We start from the raw sequence: 24,650 nt of genomic DNA, 5'->3' as shown, positions 1-24,650 counted from the left end.
CTTCAAATGGCAAAGCTTGTCATACCATAAAACAAATGCAGTAAGCAGTAATTAAGACATTCGTTTGCATAACGTTTGTTGCTACTGGTGTTGTTGAGAAATTTGAAACAAAAATTTTTGTTTTGAGAAGGCCCGTAATGGTGGTTTTAGATCAAATATTCCAGTAAAAATTACTCTTAGCAATCGAGAAATATCTTTTATTAACGATACAGCAATTTTTATTGTGTTTGGAAATTGTATATTTTATCTGTGACATTTTTTTCTTTTCTACTATGCTACATTTTTTGACCACTTTGTGCAACTTGAAATTTCGATCATGTTTGTTTACAGAGCCCTATTTTTTAGCTTTTACCAGAAACATCAACAAAATTGGTATTATTTGCTTCGTTAGCATGTTTACTATTAAAGCTAGAAGAAATTTTTTTGGATAATGTGCTCAAAATGAAATGGCAGGTTATTGTTAGTGTATTTATAATTTCTGAAACAGTCTATAATAAAAACCTAACCGCTAACGGAGCCTGTAGAGTACCAGGGCGCCCTCCACAGCCCTTACTGCGCTAGCCGGAGCAATGGTGCAGTGGACCTTGTGTTTCTCCGAGACAATCAGCTGCCCTTTTTCAGTCTCACTTGAGGCTAAATAAAGGCGGGATTATGAAGATGTTGTTAATTAGTTTAAATTTTTACCTATATGATTTCGCATTATGCGATTTACACAGTGTATTCTGTGTATCCTCGGCTCTGGCGTTCTTCCAATCGATACCGACCTGGTTTTATTGCTGTTGTTCTTTGTTGTGCTTTTATTGCGAAGAGTTTATTCTTACCTAGGTTGGGTAGTGGCTACGGTTAGGATAGCTCAGATTAATCTTCAGCACACAAGAACAGCAATGATCAATCTTTGCAGACTTATGGAAAATGGTACAGCCCATGTGGCCTTGGTTCAAGAACCTTACTTTCGTAAGGTGAATTCCTTTCTAGGAAACCTTGTGAATCCGGTGTTTGCTACTTTCAGTAAACATGAAATGGCAAACTCGCGTGTCATGCCTCGAGCCTGTGTGCTTGTCAACAACGCGATCGTTGCTACACTCATTTCAGAACTAACCACAAGAGATGTATGTGTTATTACGATTGATGTATCTGTTGGAAACCTCAACAAGAAAAAACGTCCATTGTTCGGTTTATTTACCGCATGATGAACCATCCCCTACGGATGCTTTCAAACAAGTCATCGCATACTGCACTTCAAAAAGTCTTCCGCTAATTGTTGGCAGTGATGCTAATGATCACCATATAGTCTGGGGCAGCTCAGACAACAATTTGAGAGGCTCCAGTTTGATGGAATACTTAAGTAGTACAGATCTTGGATTACTTAACATAGGCAACCGCCCAACCTTCATGGTATCTGGTAGAGAGGAAGTGTTAGACATAACGCTTTGCTCTAGCAGAATTAGTCATGAGCTGACCAATTGGCATGTGGCAGATGAAGAATCTTTATCTGACCATCGTTACATCTTGTTTGAACATGTGAATGTTACTTCGCAAACTTTGCGTTTCAGGAATCCTCGGTCAACAAACTGGACCTCCCCTTGGTGGAACTCTGATCTGGCGAAACTTAGGACACAATGTAGAAAGAGTCGGAACAGACGACGTTCGGCTGGTTCGGAGGCTTTCAGGTCGGCTGGCAAGGCCTACGGGAAAGCTCTCCGGTCTGCTGAACGATCCGGCAGGAAAAACTTTTGTACAAATGTTTCCAGTTTGAGTGAAGTCAGTCGGTTAAACAAAATCCTTGCGTTATCTAAGGATTTCCGAGTGAACGAACTTCGTTTGCCAAATGGCGATCGGACTTCCTCTGATGAGGAAGTTCTGGAATGCTTATTCAGCACACACTTCCCTGGATGTGTGGATATTACATATCCGGATGAACCTGATGTCTTTTCTTGTAGTTATGATTCCCTGGCTTCGACTCGGAGTATTGTAACTATGGAATCGATTGAGTGGACACTTAATAGCTCTGCTCCTTTCAAATCTTCTGGAGAAGATGGGTATTTCCTATTTTGCTTCAGAAGGGATTTGAATATTTCAAACATGTTTAAAAAAAATACTAGTTTGCAGTTTTGCTAAAGGGTATATTCCCAAATCTTGGCGGGATATTACTGTGAAGTTCATTCCGAAACTGGGTCGAGCTACGTATGAAGAAGCAAAAAAAATTAGACCTATCAGTTTGACCTCTTTTCTTCTGAAATGCTTAGAACGCATCCGTGATGTTCATCTGGCCAACGTGCCTCTTCATGTGAACCAACATGCCTACCAATCTGATAAGTTCACTGTGACTCTTTTACACAAGGTTGTTTACGATATCGAGAAAGCATTCGCTCAAAAGCAGTCTTGTCTGGGTGTTTTCTTAGATATCGAGGGTGCCTTTGACAACGTGCCTTTCGATGCCATATTGGAAGCCGCACGGAGTCATGGTATATCTCCAATGATTTCCAATTGGATTCACCAAATGCTCAAAAACCGATATCTCTTCTTGACATTGCGTCTAGCAGGGATTAGGAAATTGAGTGTTTGTGGATGCCCCCAAGGGGGAGTTTTGTCACCGCTTTTGTGGAATCTTGTAGCAGATACTCTATTGAGACAACTCAATAATAGCGGTTTTCCTACTTATGGTTTTGCCGACGATTACCTAACATTGTTAGTTGGTATGTGTATCACAACCCTTTTCGACCTGATGCAAAACGCTCTTCAGGTAGTTGAAGGTTGGTGTCGTCAATATGGCCTTTCGGTAAATCCGAGTAAAACATCTATTGTTCTTTTCACGGAAAAGCGAAACCGTAATGGTGTTCGAACTTTACGTCTCTTTGATTCTGAAATCAATGTGACTGAACAGGTAAAGTACGTTGGAGTTATTCTTGATTCCAAGCATTCCTGGACACTTCACATTGAGTTCAGAATCAAGAAAGCTTGTATGGCCTTCGGGCAATGCCGGCGAACCTTTGGTACAACTTGGGGTCTAAAACCCAAGTATATCAAATGGATCTTCACAACTGTGGTTCGGCCAATATTGGCTTATGGATGTCTTATGTGGTGGCAAAAGGGTGAAGTTGGAACGGTCCAATCAAAATTAGGCCATCTCCAAAGGATGTGCTTAATGGCGATGTCTGGAGCGTTCTCTTCAACTCCAACGGCAGCGCTCGAAGTTCTCTTTGATGTTGCCCCACTACACATTCATCTCAAACAAGAAGCACTTTCTTGCACTTACCGATAACGGGTACTCGGTCTACTAGAGGAAACTCCTGTGAACCGCACATCAACAAACACCTCGTTGTTTCCACTTTTGGTGAATTGGGACAAAATTGTCCTTGCTCCAAGTGATCCTACAATTGCTTGTTATTTCCCATATAGGACATTTTCCACGAAACTCCCTTCCAGGGAAGAGTGGACATTTGGTTATCTGGAGAGAAGTATTTCAGACGGCATCGTATGTTACACTGATGGCTCCCTTCTCGAAGGTCGAGCAGGTGCTGGTGTTTATTCTCGTGAGCTAAGGCTGTATCAGTCTTACTCACTTGGTAGACACTGCACCGTTTTTCAGGCCGAAATCTTTGCTCTTATGTGCGGAGTGCAATCAGCACTTCAGCAGCACGTAATGGGCAAAGTAATATACTTCTGTTCAGATAGCCAGGCTACTATTAAAGCATTTGCTTCGGCCAACTCCAGGTCGAAGATAGTTATCGCTTGTCGAACTCAAATCGAGGAGCTGAATTCAACAAACGCTGTTCACCTTGTATGGGTGCCTGGCCATTCTTCCATCGCTGGAAATGAATTGGCTGATGAGTTAGCTCGCACTGGAGCATCACATGACCTCAGTGGCCCTGAGCCAGCTATTCCGATATCGAAGTGTTGGGTAAAGCTTCAGATTCACACCTCGGCTGCCACTCTACACAGACAATACTGGAATAGTTTGGAGTCATGTCGTCAAACCAAATTGTATTATACTGAGCCATCTCCAAGGGTGGCGAAGTATCTTACAAATGTGTCAAAGCAGAATTGCAGCATGCTGATCAAAGCATTGAATGACCACTGCCGACTCAGGTATCACATGGCGAATATTCAGCAAGCTGATTCATTTGCCTGTGATAGCTGTGAATCCGACTATGGAACTTCGTATCATTTAATATGTAGCTGTCCAGTTTTTGCGCAACTGCGTTTCCGAGTACTCGGTAAACACTTATTAAGTGAAACTGACTTCAGACACCTGAATCTTCAGGACGTTCTGTTGTTCTTGACCCGCTGTGGTAAAGAGCTATAGGCTCTCTTTACGCTGTTTGAACCCATTGTGGTACGCTTATGCGTTATTACAGTGTCCTTTTCAGGACGCTATGTGAACCCATTGTGATACGCTTTTGCGTGTTTGACGACCCTATTCCATTCCCTTACCTGTCCTTTCCCCTGTCCTATCCTTTTTCCTTCCCTTCTCCGTCAGGTAAATGATGAATAGGCTCGTGTTCACGGCGATGGAACAAATTCCCCAAATGAAGGAGAATGTGCCTCTGGAGCCGACCTACTGATACCTGATACCTGAGGTAACCGGGGAGTCTCATGGGCTTTTAAATGGATCTCATGGGGTTCCAAAGGGTTCCATGGGATCCAAGGGATGTTTCAGGGGTCTCTGGGAGGTTCCAGGGGGCCTTGCAAGACCTGAGGATATCAGGGACGTTAAAGGGGACTCTAGAGTGTTTCAGAGGATCTCAAGAGCGTTTCAGAAGGAGTTGCAAGAGGGTTCTTGAGGGTCTCAGGAGCGCTTCATTGGTCTCAGGGACATTTAAGATGAACATATAATGAAGCCACAGCCTGAATTTTCAAGAACCAAAAAAGTCCAAAATCGAATATTTTGCCCTATAAATTGAGGTATAGCTCAAAATTGTGACGTGCTGTAGCAAATCTGAGCCCGGATTCGGATTCAGCGGCCCAAAATCTGTCAGAGACACATAAGTTTGCTCTTGAGGCAGACCAAAAGTTAATATTTGTTACGCTGTGTTATTTTTGTTATTTTGGTCACTCCAGGCAAGATATTTATAACAAAACTTGTAACAACTTTGTTCTGAAATATATAACACAACTTGATATAATTTTGTTATGATTTCGCATGTTTAGTCTAACAAAAATTGATATAATCTTGTTATGATTATACCTCAACTTGTTTTATGTATTTTTGTTTCAATTGGAACACGTTTTGTTAGTATTTTTGTTATTTTAACTACTAACGGTACATAACAACCGTTGTTACAAAAATCATTGTAACAAAATAACACAACCTGTAATGGTTTTGTTTTTCTCATCTAGTCGGGTAAACAAGAAGTGTGATACGTATAATGACACTAAGCAAATAAACTAATTCATGAAAAATGATAAAAGTGGGTGGTAGTCGATTCTTTCGTAACCTCTCAAGACTAAATAAATCTTTAAAACAAGTTCAGAATTATAAGCTAGCATGAAGATCCCATGTAGAGATCTTAGAATCAAATCATCACGCCAAATGTTTTAACGACAGCCGCGCATTTCGATCATCTGATTAGTTTCAGCTGAATCTCTCCACTCCAGTTCTATATTTTTCCGGAGACCCGTTTCCAGCAAAACGTACCCTATGGAAATGAAAGAACCCATTTATCCGATTTGAACCCATTTGTATGCTGATCCTGCTTACTACGCACCACTACTGGCGGCGGCGGCACCAGGTCCGTCCAGTCGCTGTGGTGCTGTGCTTCAAACGTGCTTAAGACCCCAAAAACTGATTAAAGATAGGTAATCGCCTTAGACAGACGGTGCGGTGTCTGACCGTGACCCCAACCACAAAACGTTCTGCATCATCAACTTCGAGATCGAAGATCACCAAACAAACCATCATCTCCAGCAGAAGTATATACAGAAAAAAGGTGTCTTGTTTTTTCCCCGATCTCCTCAGGACCCCACCCGGTCCTGATGCTATCGCAACCAAAGCACAAGTGCTGAGCTGGTCCCCGTGCACTTAAAAATAATCGAAAAATATGATATTAAAACTAATGTCTCGTATGCTCGGTCAAATGAGGGAAGGAAAAAAACATAAACGAAATCCAATGAAGGAGAGAAAACTTGATTGGAAGAAAAAGGAGTTGTAAAAACGGGCACGCTACGGTGAGAATAAGAAGTCGACTACGACTACGACGACAACGACCACGACGCAAACCGGTTTTTTTATGTTTTCGAGCTCCGAAACGATTCGGATTCGAGCCTCACAGTACCAGAGATCCAAGATGCAAGCTTGATCTTGGAGCCATGCTGCTGCCCAGTCGCAGTGTTGTGTAGTGGTAAAATTTTGAATAGCTTTTCGAAGCGCGCGCAACCCTTTCACGTGCTGGTGTGGTGAATATTTTTCTCCTTTTATACCCACATGGGTATTGGGTATGTTGTTGATACGCGGAGGTCTGCAAGAAATGGGCAAAACAAGGGGGAACAAGAACACGAACGGCAGCAAGAAGAATGTGTGGGAGGGATCAGTATAGGATGCGATGCTGGGCAAAAACTAGTAAATTCTAGTCTCTAAGGGTTTTAGAACTAGTTCTTGGAAGTATTGCTCTAGCAATATCGAAAGGATTTTATTCTTAAAATTTTTGACTTTCGCAACTTTAAAGAATCTGACCAGAATCTACGCTCCATACGTATATATTATATATACTTTACTTTGAACTAAATTTGATGGGCAGAAGGAGGATCTGAAATTGTCTATAAAGGACCTTATAGAAACTTACAAAATACAAGCACAATAGAAGCCATTTTGCAGCAGATTGATGATTCTATGAAATAAAAGTATAATCTGGAACGAGCTCACCAAACTAATTCTGGGAAAGAGCCTGTATTGAGTATCGATACAGCCGCTTCGACTTTATAGGTGATTTGCTAGGAGAGCGCACTTCATCTCGATCCCTCTTTAAAGACCGCGTGCCCAGCAAGAATAGCTAGAAGTAGAGAACATACGAAGCCTTTTTTCTGTACACCGGTAAGGTACAGTATAGTAAAAATACAAAAGTTTACTCGCGTTGTTATTGTTGCTCCAAGCAAGCTTCGTTGCGCCAGCGACGCGTTTGTTTGTTTGCTTTGGAGTAAGAAAATACGGCGAGATGGGGCCTCTCGTCATGTAAGGCTCATCATAAATGCGCGCCAACTTTTTTCTACAGCCTTTTCTCAAGTTTTCTTTACATCGACTGCCACTGACTGCATGCAGCAGCAGCAGAAATGCAACGTGCGACAAAGAAAAACATAAACATTGGGCGACCAAGGGCCTATGAAGAGGAGACGAGGGAGCCACGTCAAGTACCGGTTGAGTGCTGCGCTGGTAGACAGTGGTCGTCGTTGAAGACCCACGATCACCGGCCGCTGCTGCACTGTAAGAAGATTCTTTCTCTTCTTATCTTCTTTTTGAGTCGCTGGTGCCGAGCACGACAAAAACTTCCTCTGAGGTTCATGGAAGGGGGGGGGGGGGGGGGGTGGTTAGGCGAATGGCGAATGTGCATGAGCATGGTGATTTTCCATGCTTTGGCGACGATCAGGAAGTAGAATTAATGTGACCACAAGAGTGCTGTACAGACGCCGAAGCTCGCACCAAGCAGACTAATGAGTTATGACAGCGTTAAGTTTATGGCGCCATTTAAAGGGATCGCGCTCTCTGAAGGTGCTTGCGGTCGAGCTTCTGTGTGCAACTGTATGAAGTCTGGTTCGTTGATGGCAAGTTTTGGGTGGCCAAAGTTAGTTTTGTATTCGCCGGAAGGTCGTACACCAAAACCTCCATTTAGGTAACGAGTCGGGACTGCCTGAATAGAGTTTTTACCTAGAAGGATTCATTACGTAAATGAATTCAGTTCATAGCCTAAATGGATTTGAAGAGTTTCTGAGGTTCTCAGGTGCGTTACATGGGGTCCGAGGGGGTTTTAGGGGGATTTCGAGGGCATTTCAGCAAGCTATAGATAATTTTTGGCGAGTTTCAGAGGCGTTACTCAGACGTTACTCAGACGTTTTCGGGGGTTTCGGAAGGTTTCAGGGGTGTTACATGGAGTCTGAGAGAGTATTAGGGAGATTCCAAAGGCATTTCAGACAGCTTCAGATGATTCTTGGCGAGTTTCAGAGACGTTACTCAGGCGTTACGTAGGTGTTTTGGGGACTATCAGGTGCGTTACATGGGGATTTAGGGGGATTTGAGGGCATTTTAGGAAGCTGAAGAGGATTTTTGACGGGTTTCAGAGGTGTTACGCAGGAATTTTTAGGGGTTTCAGCGGAGGGGATTTTGAGGGTCGTTAAGGGGGCCTACAGTTTCTGAACATGCATTATGTATCACGGCTCTTAAGTAAGCTCCAGGGAGATATCAGTGGCGCTTTAAAGCATTTCTTAAACGTTTCAGGTGGTTTCAGAAAAGATTCAAGACGTTCCAGAATGTTTACGATTGTAGATCCGATGACCTATTTTCAAGGGAGCTCTTGGAGATTCTTAAACTTACTACTTGCCAGCACAAAGTTGAATGAGGCTGTGTAAGCATTATTTTTATTCAAAGCACACAAGCTATGCATGTAGATTCGATGACTCATGCTCAAGAAAGTTCTTAGGAAACCTTAAACAGTCTCAAACCAACCCAATCCACCCTCATTGCTCCATTCGGACTTCCTTTGGTCATTTGTTTGCAATTTCATTCAGCAGTGTTTTTGAGAATTGAGCATTTTTTCTGATTTTTTTTTCGCATTTGTTTTTAATTTTTTGGTGAGCATTTTTCCTGATTTTTTTAATTTTTTTTTGATTATTGCGAGCATTTCCTGTGAGAAAGCAATTTCTTCGTTATATCGGTATTAACGAGATTTTTAACCCAAGGCTAGTTCATCTCGGGACCCACGCTTTACTTCCCTTCCGAAGGAAGAACTAACATTTTGTGAGTCTGTTGGGAGTGGGATTCAATCCCAGGTCTTTGGCCTGATAGTCAAGTGTTCTAACCATCACACCAAGTCCGCTCCACAGAAAATTCTTTGTTTTTATGTAAGCAATACCATTCAAAACATATTTCCTTCCATTCCAAATCCAAAAAGGAGGAAGTGACTTCCTGAAGAAATCACGATTGAAATTCCCAAAAGAATGAATCTTTGAAGGAACTCTTAGATAAAGCAACTTCTGATCAATTTCGGAAAATTTTGGAGGAATACCAGAAGGAACTCCAGAAGGTATTCATAATGGAACTCTGATGAAATCCTCAAAGGTGCTTCTGGAGGAATCTCAGAAAGAGCTCCACAGAAGAAACATTTAAAGCATTACCAAAAGGAGCTGCTGGGGGAAAGGATATCCTTAAAAACTTCTTGACGAATCCAAGAAGAAACTTCTTGTGGGCTCCCAGATTTAATTCCTGGAGGAACACCAGAAGAAACTGTTAGAGTAATTTCAGCAGGAATTCCTGGAGGTCCCTCGAAGCAACCTCTGGAAAAATCTTAGAAAGAACTCATATATCAATCTCTGAAAGCACTCCTGGAGAAAAGCCAGATGTATGGGAAAATTTAACCTTTTATCAAAAAACATATGTATCTCAAAAACTAAAGAAACATACATCTCTGATTTTTTTATATGTTACGTCAAATTTCCTGGATTTTCTGATAAAAATATAAAACCAGGGTACTTTGGGCCGTGAGATAAAAACTAATTAATTTGCTTATTTTTTGCACAAAAACACTGTTTGGTTCATTTAACGAATTTTTTTCCCGAGAACTAGAATTCAAAAGCTTTCAACCAAAAAAAAAGAAGCTTAAAATCGGTTAACTGGTTCAAAAGTTATGATTTTTTGAATTTTTTTTAGTTTTTAAAAACCTTGATTTTTAGGGCCACCCTATATGAAAATTGGTCACTCTAATGACGAAATAAAAAATAGGGGTCTAATTATTTTCGATGAACTACAAACCCACCAAATTTTACGATAATCGGAATTGCACTACATATATCGTTTTCTATGGAATGGCTGTAATATATGGGTCATTCCATATGAAGTGACCGAGAAAATGTGAAAACTTGCAACCGACCATCACGGATTTGAACCAAATTTGGTTGAAACATTTGTTTAGATGGAAAAAGAAAAAAAAAAACAAATTTTGGTGCCGATCGGATCACCCCTCGACCCGTGGCAGCACCCCTCGTTTTGGCCGATATGAAAATTATCCTCTCTTTCTTTTATTTTTATCATTGAAACGATTGCACTTACACATTTTCGACCTTCGGCTTTTTTAAAGGAAATCGGTCAGGGAATCCAGAAAAAATACTATTTTTTGATACAGTGTTGCCAGATATCATATTTTTCAATTTTAAAACTAAAAATCGATTTTTCTCAAAATACGTATATTTTGATTTTGAAAATTTTGATTCCATCGTGTTTATCAGACGTTTTTCTATCGAAAAAGCTTAACTCCCCAAAGTAATTTGCGTCGTTCCTGAGTATAGCGTTTCTAAGAAAAAAATATTCATTTTTTTTTCATATAAAGTATATCATATAAAATCAGGTGCAGTTTATAAATTTCGCAAAAAAAAAATTGTTCGATGCCATATTAAGACGTTTTGTGTTGATTTGAAAAATATCAAGTATAAAAAGGATTTAAAAAATGTTACAGTGTTGCCAGTTCATCAATTATGAGTCTACCGTAATGGAGTAGCATAACCTGTTGAACTAAAAAAATGTATCTAATGAGATCATCAATTCTAAACAAATTTCATATATTTTAACATTATCTGAACAGAAGTGCTGCCAAATATGTAATATTTATTGTAGAAATCCTAATTTTACTAGAACATTAGTATGAAATCTAATTAACAAGCCAAAAGTATGTTTTTATTTAGGTTTAGTACATTTGGCAACATCGATGTAAAATATGTTCAGGAAAACATTTGATGAGTGTATTTATAAGCAACAGTGCTGAAAATGTCATTTCAATAAAACTACATTCAATGACCCACAGCTAATTTCAGAAGCTGAGCCTGAAAATATGGAATATGATAAAATATGAAGTATGATATCCTTTGGAATTAGATAATATTAGATACTACGCATCGTCGCGCAACTGGTAGCTCAGACTTCAGTATTTTTATTCTATATTCGAAGGTCCAACTCCTTATAAAAATCCCTTTAAAAATATCTTTTGATTAATTTTTACGGCAGTGTTGCCAAGTGTGCTAGTATTTAGCGGAAACGCAAACAATAGGTGCGGGGATGCTTAGTATTGCGTTTACTCTTACTGGATTGCAGAATATTAGATCATGTCCTTTATTGTCCCGGGCAGAGAAGTGAAGAACAGTGTTGAGTATTGTGTTGTCTATTGATGTGTTTGCATATGGTATGAGTTCTTGTTTGTTCTTCGTGGCGAAGAATGAACAAAAATTTCTGAGTGAAATGGATTAGTTGCGTTTGCTCCCTAGAGCCTACTTTTCTAAGGTTTTTTTTTGCATGGAGGAGAGATCGTTTTTTTTTTTATTCTCATTCACTTAACCTAATTTACAGCTCTTTTGTCCACTAGGGCACTACGTGAGCGATTCCAATTGGACGCTGCACTTTGTACAGCGCCTACATGTATTCTATTCTAATTCAACTATATCGAACTGGTGCCTTGTGCTGCTTCAACTTTTCTACCCTGTCCACGGTAGAATGATGAGCACGATGATGCTGATTGTTTTGGCTGCTGTTCCTTTTCCAGTCCGATTGGGGGGGGGGGGGGGTCCATTAAGAGTTGCGGTTCGCCGATATCCAAATTCCGGGTCCGTTGGAGCTATATGCTCCGAAATTGCCAGCTGCTCTCGGGGGGAAGAGCAACTGACGAAAAACTGCACTGCGCCACGGGCCCCGACAAGAGAGATCGGTTGTACGCGATGGTTAATTCCGATAAATCAAATCGATTGTTCGATCAATTATAGGAGACTCCCAGATCGACAATGTATAGTATCATATTAAGGATCGGTATATTCGCCTCACTCCATTCATATTCACTCCTCTTTGCTGAATCGAGTCGAGAAAGATGCAGCAAACGGATTGTCGTGATCAAGCACGCAACCCCATCACCAGTGAAAAGCCATGCGCAAGTTGCTTGACATGGATATTCGTTGCCGTTCGTCGCAGTTTTGATCGCAAGCGAATGAATGAATGGCGAATGGTGAAGAATGCTGGTGAGTGATCGAAGTGGCTGCTGTCGTCGCTGATAAGCAAACACACAAACTAAAGCGACAATCGTTCGCTGCGATTAACCATGGAGTAGCAATTATGAATTGTGTTGCCATCTATACTCATACTCATGCAGTGTTGCCAAATGTGCTCGTTATGTATAAAAAACAGAAATCATTTGTTTTTATTTGGTGTTATCTATTTACGAAAGCTTTCGTGTAAATTAGATATTTACAATAAAAATGACATGTGTGGCAACACTTCCATCTACAACATCGTTGAAACGAATAAAATGACAATTGAAATGAATTTCACAATAGATACATTTTATATTTTTACATTTTATCCTCATCTTTTCCAATAAACCAATTTTTTATTGCTAACTATCAAACTAACAATAACTGTCAATTATCTTTTTAAACCTTTATAGTTGTAGCTTTCACAACCAGAGGTGCGCACATCATTTTTCTAAGCGTTAGACGTTTTACCTAGTGTGAACTAGGCGATGGATTTTCGCGAAACGTCTGTTTGTCTGTGAAGAAAAGGTCAACAACAGGGTCGTTAGAGAAGATGTGTATTGTTTTTATATTGCTCATACATCTTGCAACACACATGGTGCGATTTTTCAGAATAACCTGTACATTGTCAAGCACTTAAAGGTTTGGTTTCATGGTCTAATAAAAAAGGTAAACTGGCAACACTGTCACAATTTCTTTAATCCTTTTTATACTCGATATTGTTCAAATCAGCACAAAACGTGATTATATGGCATTGAACAATGTTTTTTTTACGAAATTTATAAACTGCTCCTGATTTTATATGATATTTTATATGAAAAAATGAATATTTTTTCTTAAAATCGCTATATCTCAGGAACAACGCAAATTACCTTGAGGAGTTAAGCTTTTTCGATAGAAAAACGTCTGATAAACACGATGGAATCAAAATTTTCAAAATCAAAATATACGTATTTTGAGAAAAATCGATTTTTAGATTTAAAATTGAAAAATATGATATCTGGCAACACTGTATCAAAAAAATAATATTTTTTCTGGATTTCCTGAACGATTTCCTTTAAAAAAGCCGAAGGTCGAAAATGTGTAAGTGCAATCGTTTCAATGATAAAAATAACAGAAAGAGAGGATAACTTTCATATCGGCCAAAATGAGGGGTGCTGCTACGGGCCGAGGGGTGATCCGATCGGCACCAAAATTTGGATTCTTTTTCCATCTAAACAAATGTTTCAGCCAAATTTGGTTCAAATCCGTGATGGTCGATTGCAAGCGGTCGGTCACTTGGCGTGGAATGACCCATATATAAAATGAAGGTAATTTTTAAAGTGATGGAAACGCATGGTATGGAATTACGTATATGAGCACAAAATTTGAAATTTTCAAAAAAATGTACTTCTAAAACAACTTGGAGAACATTTCTTATTTTTTGATATATTGTGTAAAAATAGTTAAACTTTCGTTGAAAAATATAAAAAGTATAGTCAGTTCGGCATTGTGAAAATCATAAAAAAAAACTAATATTTTGATCAATTCTGCATACTAAAGTCAACTTATTTTGTTTCGCGATTTTTTTCCTTTAATTTAGAACTAATAATCTTTTCATTCGTGAAAAAATATTTGAAATCGGTTGATTTGTTCAAAAGTTATGACGGTTCGAAAATTTGAAGAAGAGAGAAATGTCATTTTTTGTACCACCCCATTTTTAAAAATGCCACCTTAATGGCGTAACAAAAAATATGGGTCTAATTATTTCCAGTAACGATCATTTCAATTTGAGTAATATCGGTGTTCTTTAATATTTCAGAAAATTATTTTTTCATGGAAAAAATTTCTTTGAGAATTAATTTCCGGAAATTTCTCATTGATTTATTTTTGCGATTCCGTGGGCAAACTCATTTTGATATTTTCTAGCAATTTCTCTTCTTCGAGAGTTTCTTTGTAAATTACACAGAAAATTCCATTGGAATTGATATTTAAACACAGTTTGGTCCTTGAAGGTTTCTTTACACATTTTTTGTGGAAATGTTTCGGAAGTGTCCTCGATAGCTAACCCGGTGTTCTTTTTGAATATTTGTTCAGCAACTCTTTTTGATACTTACTCGGAACTTACTTTAAGGTATTAGATAATTTTCATAATAATTCTTTTGGAAAGTCCTTTGATTATTCCTTTTGGGTTCCTTCAGATATTTCTATGCAAACGTTTTAAGTATTCGCTTAGTGGTATTTTTCGAGAAATTCTTTGGAAACTTCTCGGCTAATCACTTTGTTTTTTTTTTGTTTTGCAAATTCCTTAGCTAATTCTTTTGAGATTTTCTTCGACCTTTCGATGTAAATTCTTGGATTTTTTTTTTAATTCGGAAGAGAATATCTTCAAGACGTACTTTCGTGAGGAATTGCCAAAGGAATTTTCTTACGAATTATCGGGGAAATTTTCAAAAATTGCCACAGAAATTTACAAACGAATTGACTAAGGATTTTTCGAAGTACCTGCCGAAAAAAATTGAGAGTTACATTCGAAAAAAACTTCAAAAGTAATTGTCAGGAATATTAGCAAAAAAATTGTCGAAGAATCCCCTACAGAAACGACTAAGGGATATACCATAGGTGTTGCCTGATAAATTGATAAATTTCCAAAGCAACTGTCGAAAAGGGAGTTACCGAACCAAATTCCAAAGGAATTGCCGAAATAGGGTACAAAAAAATTAAAAACTCTCACAGGAAATTCGCAAATTCATTTCCAAAAAACTCCAATGAGATATCCAAAAATTTCCCATAGGAATTGGCAAAAATATTTCCAGAAGAGTGTTGAAAGATTTCCAAAATAATTACCAGAACCAAAGGATTTTCCAAACGAATTGTAAAAAAAAAGAAAAGTTGCAGACATAATTTTCAAAGATATTTTCACAAAAACCAAATCTAAAGAAGTTCACAAAAGTCATTTCTGAAGCATTCTCGACAAGAATTGATTAAAGTGGATTGCAACGGATTTGCTAACAATTACTTAACAAAATAAACTTCTGACGGAGTTCCTAAAAAAACTTGAAAAAAAAAAAATACCAAAAGGAATTGAGATTTTCAATACAATAGTTGAAACAGTTTCCAAAAGAATTGCCAAAGAAGTAATTACTGAAAAAAAAACCTAAAATATATACCAGACGAAACTACAGAAAAAATATTTTACGTTTAGATCAAACTGCCAGCTCTGAAGAACACAAGCGCCGCGTTGTGAGCGAATTTCGAATTCAATTGCTCTTTTTATACGAAAACTTTTATTCTTCTTACTATCTTTTACACAGATAGTAACATACGAAATTTTCGATAATCTAACTAGAAAAAAATCAAATTTTAGGGGAAGAAGTGGTGAACGAAGTTCGAATCTCAACGTATTCTTTGTGAGAGCTTAGATTTATGATGATGACGTTTATATCAAACTGATAGCTCCTACGAACACTATCGATACGCTGTGAGTAAATTCTCGAGACGTTTTACATGTTAAAGCTTCCTTTCTTCTGATCAATTCTGCCAAACACAGTATCAGAAGTGATCCCGAACACGAGATATACGACGTTTAGACTAAGTGATTCTCGACCTATACTGTTTTCTATGTGAAAGCTCTTAGTCTTCTGAGCAACTTTGCCAGAGGTAGTACCCATATAAGTGGTTCAGAACGGGAGGAAGCTTCTTAGAACACTAGCGTCACGTAGTGAAAGATTGTCGAACTAAATCATTAAGCAGAATTGGTCATTTGGCAGAATAGGTCCTTAGGCCGACTAGACCGAATAGGTCGAATAGGTAATAAGGTACAATTGGTCATTAGATCGTATAGGTCGCTAGGTCAAATAGATCATTAGAACGAATAGGTGAATAGGTTGAACAGGTTGTAAGGTCGAAAATGTGATTAGGTCGAATAAAACAAAAGGCGGAAAATATCATCACACCGGTAAGATCATCAGGCCTAATGGGTGATCAGTAGGCTGCGGCTTATTTTTCAAAAGTTGTTGAAACCTCAAATTCTTAAGCTCTTTTGGATTCAAATGACACAAAAAGAGAAACCTCTGAGTTTAAGCCAAAAATATTGAGATTTAGAGGTCGCGCAATCGCTTCAAAGTCGAATTTTCGAGTAATAAAAAGGTGTTTTCACTTCAAGTGCCATAACTTTCTCAATTTTCAACCGATTTTCAATCTTTTTTTTATGAATTTCTCACAAATTAAATTTTGAATAAACTTGTAGAACACCATTTTTTTTTTCAAAGTAACGCAAAATATGAGTTTTTGAAGATTTAATTCATTTTTTTCTACTTTTCACAAAAAATTTTAACTTTAGAGTCCCATAACTTTTTAACCGTTTGACCAATTTTAATTTTTTTAGCTTGCTTTTGTAGATATTTTTGTTGCCTATCTTTGTCCTAAACAAACATTTCATCAAAGTAGTCATTTTTATGATGCTTTTCACCAAAAACTGCCAAAACATGCCTTAAAACTTGATTTTTTCATGCAACATTGGAGTTTTTGACGATTATTTGCAATTTTTTACTCCAAACCAGATACTTAGCATCATATTTAGGAATATGGAACACATTAGAGGATTTTTTTTTCAAATTTTTTTTCTCGCATTTCGAACATGAAAATATTTTTTGATTTAGAACACTCCAAAAACTGAAGTTTATGGCTTCCATATGATTATTGAGAATATTTTGTTCACTTTGAGCCCGAAACTAAGCATAAAAACTGTTAAAATTTTGCCAAAATTCTGATTTTTCCAATAAAATACGTGTTTCTGAACGGTTTTTGGTATTTTTATCTATTTTGAAACGTTTTTTTTAAGGTACAGTTTATTCACAGCATTCTTAGGCAACAAAAATATCTACAAAAGCAAGCCAAAAAAATTAAAATTGGTCAAACGGTTAAAAAGTTATAGGACTCTAAAGTCGAAAATGTTTGTAAAAAGAAGAAAAAAATGAATCAAATCTTCAATAACTCATATTTTGCGTGACTTTGGAAAAAAATGATGTTGTACAAGTTTATTCAAAATTTAATTTGTGAGAAATTCATAAAAAAGATTGAAAATCGGTTGAAAATTGAGAAAGTTATGGCACTTGAAGTGAAAACACCTTTTTATTACTCGAAAATTCGACTTTGAAGCGATTGCGCGACCTTTAAATCTCAATATTTTTGGCTTAAACTCAGAGGTTTCTCTTTTTGTGTCATTTGAATCCAAAAGAGCTTACGAATTCCAGGTTTCAACAACTTTTGAAAAATTAGCCGCAGCCTAGTGATCAGGTCTAATCCGGACTTATGCCATTTTCGGCCAAATGACCTATTCGGCCTAATGACCTATTTGATTTAATGACCTATTTGGCCTAATAACTTTTTCGGCATTATGACTTTTTTGGCCTTATGATCTATTCGGCAAAATGCCCTATTCTGCCTAATGACCGTTCCGGCCTAATAACCTTTGCGGCCTAATGGCCTTTGCGGCCTAACGACCTTTGCGGCCATATGACCTTTGCAGTCTAATGACCTTTTCGGCCTAATGACCTGTTCGGCTCAAAAACCTATTCGGCCAAATGAACAGAGTAGATGGCTTTCCTCGCAACCTTCTTAAGAACAGATGTTTTCGAAACCTTAGCCTAAGAATATATGTTTTGCTCGCAAAGAAATACATGCCCAGCTTTATCCGAAAGTCAATCTCTAGAAGACGATGAGCGCACACTTAGCATCCAGCCCTCGTTAAGTACCCATTAGACTGTTTGTCAATTGAGCAAATATTTGTCATTTTTTAACAAATATATTTGACAAATAATGTAATGGCCAAATATGTTTGACCAAATAAATAAGGGGAAATATTTGGTTGTTATTTGCAATGCATAGACAAATAATCGCCTACTTGTCGATAGTCAAAAAAATTGCCCATGACAGTTGAATTCCATGAATTCCATTTCTGTTTTCGGTCCCATTTTCTTGTCTTTTTTTTGTGACCGGGATTGAGATTGTATGGCAAAACCCCAGACAGTGGATTTGCTTTGTCACCCCGAAAGTATCACCAGAAGAACAATTCCATCACCGGCTGGGGGCCGCGTTAATCAGACGCCCAAATCGTCATCGGAAGACCCTCTTCGCCGCTGAAAGACTCGTCGTAACAGTTGTTACGCCTCCAGAAGATCCACTTCGCCGCCCGCCGGAAGGACTGCTTGGCCACTCAGAAGACCATATTGTTACCAGAAGGTCCGTTGAGTCGGCCAATTTTATCGCTGGAAGGTCTGCTTTATTGCCAGACGAACCACTCAGACGCAGGAGAGTCCCATTTTGCCACCGACATCTGCTTTGCTACGGGGTGCTCCGCTATTATACCTGGAAGAGCCGCCACAAGTCTCGCTTCGTCACCCCAAGGAACGCTGACCCGCCTTTGTACTTGTGTCACTGCCGTAAGGTCCATCGTCTCTGAGAGCCCGTCTCGTCGCCACCCGCTTTGTAGCACAGTGAGCACCTACGCTGTCCTGCCTCGTGGTAAATTAACTAACGGTCTACGAATGATTGACGTAAAATAAAATAAATTTCAGGGCCAAGCACCATGGCCGCCGCTTACCAAATCCCGTGATAACCAAAGTCCATCCTGTCACCGCCGTTTTTGGCATCAACACTCGTCTGCCATCGCATCAGTGGAACCCTACTGCCTCAGCCGGCGAGCCGAAGAAACCGACCAGTTGTGTGCCGTTTCATTCAAGCCGTCCATTAAACCTGTTAAGTTGCAGTGTCAAAGCATTTAAACGAAGTACATATCTACCATATTGTTTTATTATTTTGGGAAAACCGGAAACATGGATAAAACCTTTTATCTTAAATCAGCCATTGGTCATGATATAGTCAACAATACGCCATTTCTGCAAGAGTTGCTTTTGGATTTTTTTTCAGGAATTCTTTGTGAGATTCCTGCAGATTTCAACTGAGATTTCTCAGGGATATTTCTTTGACTTTCGAAATTTCTTGATAAGGTCCTTTTGGTATTCTTCCTATAACTGATTCTATGATTTTCAGAATTAACTCAGCAAATTAACTTAGAGTTTATTCTTCTATTCTTCTAGAAGTTATGTCCAATAATCCATAAGGATGAACTACTGAAAGAATATAAGAATTACTCTAGAAGGATCTTTTTGAATGATTCCAGAAGAAATTCCGAGATCAGAAATCTCATAAGAAATTTAGGAAGAATTTCCAGAATGGATTCCTGAAAATATCCAGAATGAAACATCAGAAGGAAGGAATACCGAGAAAAAAGTCTTGGAGAAATCTAACATTTTTGAGGAACGTCAGAATGAACTTTTAAAGGAGTCCCAGTAGAAATATTCGGTATGATCCCAAAAGGAATTTTCAAAATCTCAGAAAGAACTACTGGATACATTTTAAAAGCGTCTCAAGAAGAAATTTCTGAAAAAATCTCTGAAAAAACATCTGAATGAATTTTCAGATCGAATTCCAAAAAAAAAACAAAACAAAAAGGAACTGCAGGTAAAATACCTGAAGAAAATCCAAGAGAAATCCTCGTAAGTATTCTTTGGAGACTTTCAGATGGACCTCCATGAGGTATCCCGAAAAAAAAAATCCCGGAAGAAAATTCCGAGAGAATAATAGATCGAACTATTGGAGGAATTTCAGAGGGATCCCCACTGCCGTGTGTAGCATAGATGTCCAATGTCATATGGGAATCCCTATTAACATCGGACAACTATGCTGCACACGGCTGTCCAGAAGAAATAGAAAAATATGAGGTTTAAAATGTCGCACATCAGGTTCTAGCACTGATCAAAACCTAGTCAAATTTCGGGGGTATCAGGCATCAAAATATGGCAAATGTAATCTAAACTCTTCCAACCATCATTCAATGGGTTTGATTCGTAAACTCATCATATTTAGAGTCGTAAGCCACGTTCGAAAACTGATCAAAAACTGTCAACTTGGCAAGAGTGGCCGAAAGAAGATTTTGTGTACATAAACGGATATCGTAAAGGCGCAAGTGTTGCAAGGGTTTGCTACGGGTGAAAGGCTGCTCGCTGGACCAGACCAAACCCAAGATTCTGCAGTATATGCTCCACAAGCTGCTGCTGTTGCTCGGCAAGGAAAAGTTTGTCTGTGGTCCGCGTTTCCGGTGGTGGTCATGTCACCCAAGTCTACGTCATCCGCCAATCCATTCCCAAGAAGCTGGTTTCTTTCTACCAGAAGTATGTGGATGAAGCCTCTCGCAAGGAACTGAAGGATATCCTGATTCCTGGCCGTACCTTGGCCGTACTCTGCTGGTTGCCGATCTCCGCCCATGCAAACCGAAGAAGTTTGGAAGTCCAGGTGTCCACACTCGTTACCAGGAATCGTTTAGTTAAACTCTTGCATTCGGTTACGGTTTTTGTTTTGCTCTGCTGGGCAGATCGATAAGTGTTCCATTGTCTGGCGCAATTTGAAATTAAAGAAAGATCCAATAATATCACCCATAGGACCAAAAATGCTTCAATAACTGTATTTCGTAAATGAATGAAGTTTGATATTTATGTCGAAGGGCAATTTTGAACTTTCACCGAACACAGCACTTGTCAAAGCTTTTGATCAAATATGTTTGTGTCAAATATTTGAGCTCCGATTACTGTGACAAATATATTTGATCCGATTTGATCAAATATTTGGCAAAATTTAACGAAGCAAATATTTGGCATCATAGCAAACAGTCTAATGGCACCTTTAGCCAATATCAAACAAATATCAGCTAAGAAAATCTCACATCAAGTCGCTAAACCAGATTTCAACGAGCGCTTTAATTGCGCTGCTTGTAGCTTTGCCCAACCCGGCAATCAACAAAGTTCATTGCCCAACAAACTACAAACAAGCACCCCAACAACAACAACATGGATCACATGTTATGACCTTTCACTCCTGATTCAACCAACCAACCAACAAGCCACAACGAATTGTTTATAGTTAGCCGTTCGTCGTCGCCGTCATGTGTGTAATACATTTGTTAAACGAATGCAATTTAACGGCTGCGGCGCGATAATCAGCTGCTGCCTTTGGTGCCGGCGGTTTTTTTTTCGCTGGCTGATGAGATGTGTAAAGTCAACTTGGCGTGACTGATCATCTCTCTCTTCTAGTATAGAGTCAAATGCTGACACTGCTGGGCAGATATAGAGTTGCTCTCAAAATAGAGTTAGGACTAGTTGAGTAAAATTACTGAACAGTTGTAACATTTTTGATAAACGTCGTATTTTAAAGCTTAGTTTGTAAAATCTTCTGTTTTTTAACGTAAAACTTGATACTTGAGACTTTTGTAAAATATCAAGGTATTAGAATTAATCACTACGAAAAATAATTGAAAAAAAAACAATAACTTTGTGGATTTTCACAAATTTTAGTACACATTTTAATTCTATTAAGTTGTCATGAGTTCTCCAGATTTTTTTTCTTTTATTATTATTCTGTCACACACAAAAGAGTTCCTCGGATGTAGTGTAGAGTGTAGAGGGACACAAACTGAAATAGAAATCACCAAAAAGTAGAGACAAAGCTACTTAAAATAAAACGGACGGAAATGTATTTATTTTTCTTTTTTTTATTTTTATTTCATTTATTTTTTTCTTTTATTATTATTTTTTTCTTTGTTATATTTCATCTCTTTTCCAAATTTGTTGCTTTAGGATGTATATACCGGGGGTGGAAGCTCAGGTAAATATTATCTCCTGGGCGCCCATTAAAAACACCACCCCCGGCGAAGACTGGCGCTCGAGCCTAGCTATTTAGCACTGTAGTTGGAGGAAATGCCAATGCAGAACCCGTAGCTTCCGGGAAGGTAAGCCCAGCTCCCTGGGTTAGTGGGTTGGTGTCAGGCCCTGCGAGCCAGCCGTAAAAAAGACTAGCACCGGAAAATCAACAAGAGAAGAATGCGAACCGATACCAATGGCGACGACCACGGCGACGAAAAGGGACTTGCGATTGGAAGCTCGGTACGTGGAACTGCAGATCTCTCAACTTCATCGGGAGCACCCGCATACTCGCCGATATACTGAAGGACCGCGGGTTCGGAATCGTAGCGCTGCAGGAGGTGTGTTGGACAGGATCTATGGTGCGAACGTTTAGAGGTAATCATACCATCTACCAGAGTTGCGGCAACACACGTGAGCTGGGAACAGCTTTTATAGTGATGGGCGACATGCAGAGGCGCGTGATCGGTTGGTGGCCGATCGACGAAAGAATGTGCAGGTTGAGGATCAAGGGCCGATTCTTCAACATTAGCATAATAAACGTGCACAGCCCTCACTCCGGAAGCACTGATGATGACAAAGACGCATTTTACGCGCAGCTCGAACGCGAGTACGACCGCTGCCCAAACCACGACGTCAAGATCATCATAGGGGATCTAAACGCTCAGGTAGGCCAGGAGGAGGAATTCAGACCGACGATTGGAAAGTTCAGCGCCCACCAGCTGACGAACGAAAATGGCCTACGCCTCATCGATTTCGCCGCCTCCAAGAACATGGCCATTCGTAGCACCTTCTTCCAGCACAGCCTCCCGTATCGTTACACCTGGAGATCACCACAACAAACGGAATCGCAAATCGACCACGTTCTGATTGATGGACGGCACTTCTCCGACATTATCGACGTCAGGACCTATCGTGGCGCTAATATCGACTCCGATCACTACCTGGTAATGGTTAAACTGCGCCCAAAACTCTCTGTTATTAACAACGTACATTACCGGCGGCCGCCCCGGTACGATCTAGAGCGACTGAAGCAACCGAATGTCGCCACCGCATACGCGCAGAATCTCGAGGCAGCGTTGCCGGACGAGGGTGTGCTCGATGTGGCCCCTCTAGAGGACTGCTGGAGTACAATCAAAGCAGCCATCAACAACGCAGCTGAGAGCACTATCGGGTACGTAGAACGGAGTCGACGAAACGATTGGTTCGACGAGGAGTGCAGAGCGGTTCTGGAGGAGAAGGATGCAGCGCGGGCGGTAATGCTGCAGCATGGAACCCGACAGAATGTGGAGCGATACAGACAGAAGCGGAAGCAGCAGACCCGTCTCTTCCGGGAGAAAAAGCGCCGCCTGGAAGAAGCGGAGTGCGGGGAAATGGAACTGCTGTGCCGTTCACAGGAAACACGCAAGTTCTACCAGAAGCTCAACGCATCCCGCAAAGGCTACGTGCCGCAAGCCGAAATCTGCAGGGATAAGGACGGGAGCCTCCTGACGGACAAACGTGAGGTGATCGAAAGGTGGAAGCAGCACTTCGACGAGCACCTGAATGGCGAAGAGAATGTAGGCACGGAGGACCAAGGCAGCGGAGGAAATGACTATGTTGGTGCAGCAGAGGACGGGAACGAACCAACTCCCACGCTGAGGGAAGTTAAGGATGCCATCCACCAGCTCAAAAACAACAAAGCGGCTGGTAAGGACGGTATCGCAGCGGAACTCATCAAGATGGGCCCGGAAAAGTTGGCCACCTGTCTGCACCAGTTAGTAGTCAAGATCTGGGAAACCGAACAGCTACCGGAGGAGTGGAAGGAAGGGATAATCTGTCCCATCCACAAGAAAGGCGACAAGTTAATGTGTGAGAACTTTCGAGCGATCACCATTTTGAATGCCGCCTACAAAGTGCTATCCCAGATCATCTTCCGTCGTCTTTCACCTAAAGTAAATGAGTTCGTGGGAAGTTACCAAGCCGGTTTTATCGACGGCCGGTCGACAACGGACCAGATCTTCACCGTACGGCAAATCCTCCAGAAATGCCGTGAATACCAGGTCCCAACGCATCACCTGTTCATCGACTTCAAAGCGGCATACGACAGTATCGACCGCACAGAGCTATGGAAAATTATGGACGAGAACAGCTTTCCCGGGAAGCTGACTAGACTGATAAAAACAACGATGGACGGTGTGCAGAACAGCGTAAGGATTTCGGGTGAACTATCCAGTTCATTTGAATCTCGACGGGGACTACGACAAGGTGATGGACTTTCCTGCCTACTATTCAACATCGCCCTGGAAGGTGTTATGCGACGAGCCGGGCTCAACAGCCGGGGTACGATCTTCACGAAATCCAGCCAATTTGTATGTTTTGCGGATGACATGGATATTATTGCTAGGACATTTGGAACGGTGGCAGAACAGTACACCCGCCTGAAACGTGAAGCAGCAAAGGTCGGACTGGTGGTGAATGCGGCTAAGACAAAGTACATGCTGGTAGGTGGGACTGAGCGAGACAGGACTAGCCTTGGCAGCAATGTTACGATAGACGGGGATACTTTCGAGGTGGTAGAAGAATTCGTCTACCTCGGTTCCTTGCTAACGGCTGACAATAACGTGAGCCGTGAAATACGAAGGCGCATCATCAGTGGAAGTCGTGCCTATTATGGGCTCCAGAAGAAACTGCGGTCAAAAAAGATTCACCCCCGCACCAAATGTA

General features: G+C 40.0%; 1 protein-coding gene and 1 pseudogene across 1 annotated transcript in view; one reads left to right on the top strand and one right to left on the bottom strand.

The window, feature by feature from the left end:
- LOC115267198 (uncharacterized) overlaps positions 1-24,650 on the bottom strand; it is a 249,035-nt gene that overhangs the window by 36,804 nt on the left and 187,581 nt on the right. The gene's annotated exons all lie outside the window — the stretch shown is intronic.
- On the top strand, positions 6,425-20,760 carry LOC134289688 (small ribosomal subunit protein uS9-like; annotated as a pseudogene).

This window comes from Aedes albopictus, chromosome 1 (assembly GCF_035046485.1).
Source record: "Aedes albopictus strain Foshan chromosome 1, AalbF5, whole genome shotgun sequence".
Lineage (NCBI taxonomy): Eukaryota > Metazoa > Arthropoda > Insecta > Diptera > Culicidae > Aedes > Aedes albopictus.
Note: the sequence above shows the minus strand (reverse complement) of the source record. Positions and strands in the feature narration are given on the sequence as shown.